The sequence below is a fragment of the Notamacropus eugenii genome, chromosome 1 (genome assembly GCF_028372415.1).
Source record: "Notamacropus eugenii isolate mMacEug1 chromosome 1, mMacEug1.pri_v2, whole genome shotgun sequence".
In the NCBI taxonomy this organism is placed as follows: domain Eukaryota; kingdom Metazoa; phylum Chordata; class Mammalia; order Diprotodontia; family Macropodidae; genus Notamacropus; species Notamacropus eugenii.
In genome coordinates this window covers 9,314,865-9,322,172 of record NC_092872.1, presented here as the reverse complement: position 1 = coordinate 9,322,172, position 7,308 = coordinate 9,314,865, and the positions used below count along the sequence as shown (strand labels likewise).

The following is a 7,308-nucleotide window of genomic DNA, read 5'->3' as shown; positions in this document are numbered from 1 at the left end:
GTAAAAGTATTGGAATTAATTGGTATTGTATAATAAAAATTTGTGCTAAATTGTAAAGGAAAAATTCAGTGGAGTGTAGATAATTGGTTCTATAAATAGTCTGGGATATGATTAGGAAATAAAAACTAGAGGACTGAGAAAGTAGAAGAAAGCCAACAAGGTGCTTCCAAAAGGAAGCAAGGAAGGTCAGTTTTGAAGGGCTTCATGTAGTTATTATTTATGATATGGAAAATATAGAAATATATTTGTAGCATGGATTTGAGGATAGCATACCGAACTTCTGTCTTTGAAGGACCATTAGGAGGAGATACTTTAGTTATTATGTGAGGAATATAAAATCCTCATGGATCCTAAAAGAGAGAACTGAGAACATAAAACTACCATTTAAAATATTTGGCAGTAGACGAAGTGAAAGTAGTAGGACATATAATTTATGGTGGTGGTAGTGGCCTTAGGAAAATTGAGATTCTGAATGTTACCATTAGTGATTGTAAATTTGATTTAGCAAAAGTTTTTCCTGAAACTAAATTATAATATGGCCTCATTTACAATGAGATATGTTCTATTAGGATCATTGTGGTAAATCAGAAATTAATGTAAAATACATTTGATATTTGGCACTAAGGCATGAAAATGCCTTGGATCAGAAAAACCTGAATTCAAATCCAGTCTCAGAAATTTATAAACTGTGTGACCTTAGGTAAGTCATTTCACCTGTTTGCTTGTTTCTTTATCTGTAAAATGGGATAATAATAGTACCTACTTCCCAAGGCTGTTGTGAAGAACAAATGATATTGTAATTGTAAAGTACTTTAACGCAGTGCCTGGAACGTAGTAAGCACTATATTTTAGCTATTATATTAAGTATAATTGTTCTATACTGGTCTTGAATGCAATCAGTATGGAATGCCAAATCTGATCAAATGAAGTGATTTTCTATGTAATTTGGAGATGCATTTAACTGAATTGGCATCATTTGACTGGGAATAAGTATTGTTTCCTGTTTTAAATACATGATATTGTGTACGTAATTATTGTGTTTCTAAATTTTCTCTTATTGTGAATTTAGGAAATCATTGTCTGAGAAATGCTGTTAGGAGCATGATGCAACTGTATCATTGGAAAATTTAACTCCTTTTTTATCTGGATGTCATGAAATTATTAATTATGGTTTTTAGAAGTTGTTATAATGTCAAACACTATCAAGTATTTAATTGGGTATAATTTAAAAGGGAAAAATCATAATTGCTTTGTGGAAAAAAAGTTTAAAGAGAGAGAGACCTTGTAAAATCTCCTTATCTGTAAAGACAAAGACCTTGTAAAATTTCCTTATCTGTAAACTTGTCAGGCTCCTTGGCACCTTCTACTTGGGCAAGATCACAAAATCTTATCAGCGCTGTGAAAAAAATTTGCTAAATGTTGTGAAATTCTAAAATAATGAATTAGTTTACTGAGAAACTGGGATCCTCCCTTCCATCACAAACATTTGCCCATAAGGGAGTGGGAGGAAAGAGAAAAGGGGAGTTGAGGGGTACTTACAAGTTTGCTTTTAATATAGAAGTGATTTTATGATAAGGTTATTATGAAAACTGTGAAATTGTATCTGGAATAGTTTATGTCGAAGTTATTTCTTAAGTCTACTGAGTCTCAACAAGTTACTGTGATAAAGATTTATTTTTTTACTCAAGGGGTTAATATAAAATACCTTTAAAAATGGTATCTGTTAGTCTGGAGACTTAGACTAAGTAGTCAGTATTTTTCTGGGTTTTGAGTGAACTATCATATATTCACTGTCTATGTGGAATTCCAGAATGGAATTATCTTCTTAATTTCTCATGATTGACTTCTGGACCAGGATGATTTTAAACTCAAGAAGAAAATAAAAGGAAGTAAAGCATGTTGAATGAATTAAAAAAAAAACAATCTGGTAAACTTTATTTTTTACTGTTATTGCAGCAACATGAGAAAAATAATAACAGTATCTAGCCCTAAGCTGTGATTAATGAATCTTGCTGAGGTAAAATCTTTTGGTACTGTAATTTGATATTGTTCTGAGTTTTGAATTCAGGTATAACTGAATGATCAAATTAGTCATTCCACCATTCAGGGGAAATGTCACCACCCGCTCGAAGGAAGTATGATCTGAGAACTGCTACAGGTGGATGTCTGTGTCTAGCAAAGGTGAGAGGACAACCTTGCATAAGTGAAGCTGAGAACCCCTTGGCTCAGTTTCCCTATCGTGTTTGAAAAGGATTGCTTTCCATCTGGTTAATCCTGAGCCTGGTTATAATGCTCTATACATTAATAACATGGAACTTTGCTTTGTTTGGCCTTTCCAAAAGTTAATTATGACACCTGAAGTAAAAGAGAACTAAGGGTGCTTTATCCATTATACCTATGTTGTCACTCTGTGTCCTCAGGCTTGGACCTGGAGGGACAGTCTTGATGTTGTTACAGCTATGTTCTCCCCTCCCCCTCTTCCTTTCATAGCAAATCTCTCTAACCATAGCACTTATTTATAGTGAATCTTGTCTTTGCAATATCCCAGCACCTCTGAACTGCTAAAATGGGATGCAAATATAAGGTACATTATTGTTTTTTGTTTTGTTTTGTTTAAAATTTATTTATTTTTACTTTCCAACATTCACTTTTATAAGATTTTGAGTTCTAAATTTTTCTCCCTCCCCAAGATGGCATGCAATCTGATATAGGCTATGTACAATTATATTACACATATTTCCATATTAGTCATGTTGTAAAGAAGAATTAGAACCAAAGAAGAACCATGAGAAAGAAAAAAAAGAGAAAATAGTGTCCTTTGATCTGTGTTCAGACTCCATAGATCCCTCTCTCTCTGAATGGGAACAGTATTTTCCATCATGAGCCCTTTGGAAGTGTCTTAGATCACTGCATTGCTGAAAAGAGCTAAGCCAATTAAAGCTGCTCATTGCAGTGTTCTCCTGGTTCTGCTCACTTCTTTCCAGGTTTTTCTGAAATCTGTCTGCTCATCATTTCTTATGGAACAATAGTATTCTATTATATTCATACACCACAACTTGTTCAGACATTCCCCATTGGTGGGCATCCCCTTGATTTCCAGTTCTTGGCCACCATAAAAAGAGCTGCTACAAACATTTTTGTACATGTGTCTCCTTTTCCCATTTTTATGATCTCTTTGGGATACAGACCTACAAGTGGTATTGCTGGATCAAAGGCTATGCACATTTTTGTAACCTTTTGGGCATAGTTCCAAATTGTTCTCCAGAATGGTTGGGTTACCTCACAACTCCAACAATGCACTTAGTGGTCCAGTTCTCCCACATCTTTTTATCATTTTCCTGTTTTGTCACATTAGCCAATCTGATAGGTGTGATGTGGCACCTTGGAGTTGTTTTAATTTGCATTTTTCTAATCAATAGTAATTTAGAGCATTTTTTCATATGACGATAGACAACTTTTTCTCTTCTGAAAACTACCTGTTTATAGCCTTTGGCCATTTATCAACTCAGTTCTTTATGTATTTTAGAAATGAGGACTTTATCAGAGCTTCTGGCTGTAAAAATTGTTTCCCAGCTTTCTGCTTCCCTTCTAACCTTGGTTGCATTGGTTTTGTTTGTGTAAAACCTTTTTAATATAATGTAATCAAAAATTATCAATTTTGCTTTTCATAATGTTCTCTCTTTACTCAAAAATTCCTCCCTTTTCCATAGATTTGACAGGCAAACAATTCCTTGCTCTCCTAATTTGTTTATGGTATCACCCTTTATGTCTAAATTATCTGTTGAGTAGCCTATTTTATGTTCTTTCTCTAGCTTTATTGTTTATAAGGTTAGCTCCATAAGGTCTGGACTGGGTTTTTGCTATATTAACTAATAACTGGAAGGCCAATCTGATTGGATTTTGTTGAGTTTTATAAAATTATACTGTCTTATCATTAGCAGGCTTTAGCAGAGTTAACTGGAGAATCTCCACAAGTAACCTGGAACCTGGTGATGGTCAAGGAAATAAATACCTCCACAAACCTGCCCTGATCCATCCATAAATATTTGAGAAATGTAGAGATGGTTGCCAGATACCTGCAGATCCCGGACATCACCTAGGGCTGGACACTCTCAAAGCTAGTTAGATTGAATTTCATTATTCACCCTGTTATTATTTTCTTTGTTTTAGTAGTTCTGTACATGTTATGAACCTGTTACCTATTCCATAAAGTGAATATCATTTCTGCTTGGATACTGGTACTGATTTAAAAAACAAATTGTAAGATTATTAATAGTCTCAAAAAGGGGAATTGGAGGTAGCAAAGTAACAAAAGTGACTCAGTTTTATAAAGTCCCTCCATCTTGTGCCTGGTCCTTCCTGACATGAAAGTCTGGCCCCTCGCAACAGCCAAAGCTCTAACAGATGTCACAAATTTCCCCAAACATTGGGTGCCCCTCTGATAACTGTGAGACACCTTGGAGACACCTGCAAAGTCCCTCACTTCTCTACCCCATTTCCCAGACCCTGTAAATTACAGTACCCCACAGACTGCCTATGTGTGTGCATTCTCTCGGTGACTGCTGTTTTTTGAACTTCATAACTTCTAATTTCCCTTCAGCTTTGGTGTCTAAATTTGACTCTACACAACCAATAAATTATTCTGTAAAATTGTATATAATCCTATAATTGTCAGATGATCCTTACCAATATCTGAAATGAAGAGAGATTAACACACACACACACACACACACACACACACACACACACACACACTTCAGTGTAGAAATACATCAAACTCAACAGAAAAACAAGCTGAAATGGAGGGAGGGATAAAGGAGGGGGAGGATATATCATGGAGGGAATAATCAAAAGGAAAACAAATTTCTGTATCCTGAAAAGAGAATTATAAGGTGGGAAAAAACTCGAATCTAAGGGATTCAATTCAGTTAAGGAACAATTGAACATACTGTGGTTTATGAATATGGTGGAATTATTATTGTGTTGTCAGAAATGATGAGAAACAATTTTATTAAATCCTGATCTGAACTGACACAGAATGAAAATAGTAGAACCAGAACAGTTTATACAGTGACAGCATCACTGTGGAGAGCAAGTTCAAAAGACTCAGGCATTATGATCATCAGTATCCAACCACATTACCAGAGGCTGCTCCTGTGATTGAATAAGCATGTTACCCAACTGCTGACAGCGACAGACTCAAGGTACAAAAGGAACACAGCTACAGTATGGATATTGTGCTTGCTATGCTTGTCTAAGGGGATTCCCCCCCCCCATTTTTATTGGGAGGAGGTAAAGGGAAAAGGTGGTCTAGTCATGATGTCAGAAAACTGGGGGGAAAGGCCATTGAAACATTTAAAGTAGCGCACAAGCAGGAGTTCAGAAGGAAGCACAGACAAGTAGTTCTGAATTTACTACATATATGTGTATATATATACATATATGTAAGTAATGGAATGAAACAGAAGAAATACATGGTTTCATATTGTCTTTTTTGTTCCACTCTGTACATGGAAATGCTCATTTTTGAGGTGCCTAAGTTCATAGTGAAATGGAATCTGGAAGTGTGTGAGCTTTCGGGGGGAAATGAGTTGTTCTGGAAATGAGATGCCCATGGTTAGACATGTTCTACTATGCAATTGCTGATGCAAGATTGGCACTCAGGTGAGAGACTAGGGTAGGACATGTAGATCTAAATCATCTGTATTGAAATAATAATTAAATCCAAGAAAGCTAGTGAAGTCACCAAGTGTAGAAAGATTAAAACCTGAGATAGTCTTGAGACATGCAGAGGTAGTGGTGGTGTTTTTGGAAAGGACAGGGAGGGAGAACTAGGGGAACAACGCTGAATATAAATGATGAACCAGTGAAGGAGACTGAGGGCAAGTTAAACAGGTAAATCTTAGAACAATGTTTCCAAAACCTGTGAAGTACTCAGGACAGAGTAGTTAAATGCTACAGAGGAACCAAGAAAGAGGAATGAGGCCATTGAGGTTTAGGGATTAAGAGATCATTGATAACTTCATAGAAAGCTGTTTGGGTTGAAAGCAATGAGGAAGTGGAAACAGAAAGGAAAAAGGAACGATTCCAGTAATTTGGCTTGAAACAGGGAATACAGGATAGCTTTAAGAGACGGCCGAGTCCCCTTAAGGGATTCTGTTCTGTACTAAGGATTGGGAAGGCCTGGGTGTGTTTGTAGGTGGCAAAGAAAGAACCAGTAAGCTAGACTGAGATAATTATAGGAATGATTAATAAAGGGAAGCAATGGGGGGAGAAGGAATGGGAGGGGCTGGCCTTGGTTTAGAGAACACCCACTTTATTATAGACTAAAGGAGAAAATGGTAATGTCAAGGGGTATCAGGATGTAGAAAAGGAGCTCCTAGTGAATAAAGATATACAAATTAAAATGGCATATACATCAACAGGAGAGGGCTGAGGGAGAGTATCACGGGAAGCTTGAGAAAGGTTTACTACGAAGAGTGCAGTAGAGAATCAGAGAACAAAGACTGCATGCTGGAATGCCCAGTAGAGATGAGAGAAATACGTAGAGGGCACCATCAACATAGTTCTATGACTTTCTCCAGGCCCATTCAGTGGGATTTAAGTAAGACCAAGTGAGGCAGATGGTGAGATCAATTAAGGTTTGGAATTTGGCGAGGCATGACCAAAAGGGCATGGCATGGAGCAATACAGACTGGCTAACTACAAGGTCCAGTTAGAAATGGGAGGAAAGTGAAGCCAGTGCAGCTCAGCAGAGCACCGAGAGGACAAGGAACTAAAGATGATGCTGAGGATGCAGAAGAGACAGGCATACTATAACAGGTTATAGTCATAGAAAAGAACTTCATAATCATTCATCTTAGAAAAGAAATACTTGTAGATGATGTAAGATAAAGGGTGTGGCTGTCCCTTTCAGTGGCCAAGGTAGAGTAGGTCATATGAGTTGAAGAGAGGGGAAGGGCAGCATGTTTAAAGGAAAAATTAACCTCTATGTTAAAGTCAACTAAGATAATCTCAGGAAAGGAAGACTTTGAACCAGGAACTGAATGCAAAGGGGGTGAAGTAGGTAATGGCCATCAGGATCAACACTGGGGTCTGTTTGGATAGTGAACTTCAAAGGTGGGAGAGGGGGAAGTTGGTGACAGATGACCACAGAGAGAAATTCTGGAGATAGCAATGTGGGGAATGATTCTAATTCCCTCTCCAAGACAAGGCTGTTGGTCGATGGTGGTGGTAATGAATTAAGACACAACCTATGCCAGAAAGGATGACAAGGGCTTGCAATGGTTTCTGGAAAGCAGTTAGGTC

At 37.1% G+C, this 7,308-nt stretch overlaps 1 long non-coding RNA gene across 1 annotated transcript; it reads left to right on the top strand.

The window, feature by feature from the left end:
* The first annotated feature begins 2,105 nt into the window (after window positions 1-2,105).
* Window positions 2,106-4,225, top strand: LOC140533205 (uncharacterized). The gene is made up of 2 exons (XR_011976832.1): window positions 2,106-2,181; window positions 3,939-4,225. It is a non-coding gene; the product is annotated as an uncharacterized lncRNA (long non-coding RNA).
* Window positions 4,226-7,308: the final 3,083 nt, after the last annotated feature.